Source organism: Pezoporus flaviventris, unplaced genomic scaffold (genome assembly GCF_033815535.1).
Source record: "Pezoporus flaviventris isolate CSIRO_AGI_PZ_B2104156 unplaced genomic scaffold, CSIRO_AGI_Pfla_v1 ptg000097l, whole genome shotgun sequence".
Lineage (NCBI taxonomy): Eukaryota > Metazoa > Chordata > Aves > Psittaciformes > Psittacidae > Pezoporus > Pezoporus flaviventris.
This window is the reverse complement of record NW_026892645.1, coordinates 1,395,927-1,397,009: the sequence shown is the minus strand read 5'-3', so window position 1 is coordinate 1,397,009 and position 1,083 is coordinate 1,395,927.

The following is a 1,083-nucleotide window of genomic DNA, read 5'->3' as shown; positions in this document are numbered from 1 at the left end:
CCACAGGCCGCGCGCGCGCCCGCTCGCGCTCCTCTCCCCGCGGAGGCCCCGCCCCGCCGCCGTCCCTGAAAGGGAAGGGGCGGAAGTGTCGGAGGATAAAAAACACCGGAAACGGCCTCGACGGCTCCCCTGCCCGCGCAGGCGCAGTGCTGTCCCGGCCCTCTTCGCTGTGGGTTCGAGTCCCGCGCGGTGCCACCGGCCCGGTTCTGCGGAGCGCGGGTCCCGGTGTCCCCCCACCGGGCACAGCCCCTGCCGGGCTGCCCCAGCCTGCCGAGCCGTAGGGGTCGCCGCGGCGGGTGCAGTGGCGAAGGCGGCCGCCAGGGTGGGACAGAGCGGCTGGAGCCGCTTCCCTCGGGGCGGTGGCAGCCCGGGGCGGTGCAGCGGAGAACCGGGAAGCGGGGGGGTTCTGTGGGGGAGAGGCGGACATACGAGCCTGCCCCTCGCTGCACTCCAGGGCTCCGTCCCGCGGGTCCGTGGGGGCTGGATCTGTGCAGGGAGATCAATCACGGGACACCCTGGAACGGACTGGGTTGGGTTGGAAGGGCCTTAAAGTTCATCCGGTCCAAACCACGTTCCGCTAGAGCAGGTGCTGCAACCGCTGCGTCCAACCCGGCCTTGAGCACTGCCAGGGATGGGGCAGCCACAGCTTCTCTGGGCACCCTGTGCCAGCGCCTCAGCACCCTCCCAGGGAAGAGCTTCTGCCTCAGAGCTCATCTCAGCCTCCCCTCGGGCAGGTTCAAGCCATTCCCCTTGGCCTGGCCCTACAGGCCCCTGTCCCAAGCCCCTCTCCAGGTTTCCTGTAGGCATCAGTTTAAAGGCGTCCAAACCCACTCTGCAGAGACGCAGATTTCACATTTCGGTTTTTCGCAGACCGTATCAGCCACGTGCAGCCCCCTCCACGCCCAGCTCTGTGTTGAGGGTCCGTTTCTCACAAACACCGAGCTTTAAGGCAGGGAGCTGCTGTGCACCCGGAAGGCTGTGCCTCCTATGCAGGCGGTGATCCCTGTGCTGATGCTGCCACCGCCTCGGAGGGGACAGCACAAATGACCTTAACAAACACCTCGATCGGGGGTCGTTATAAGC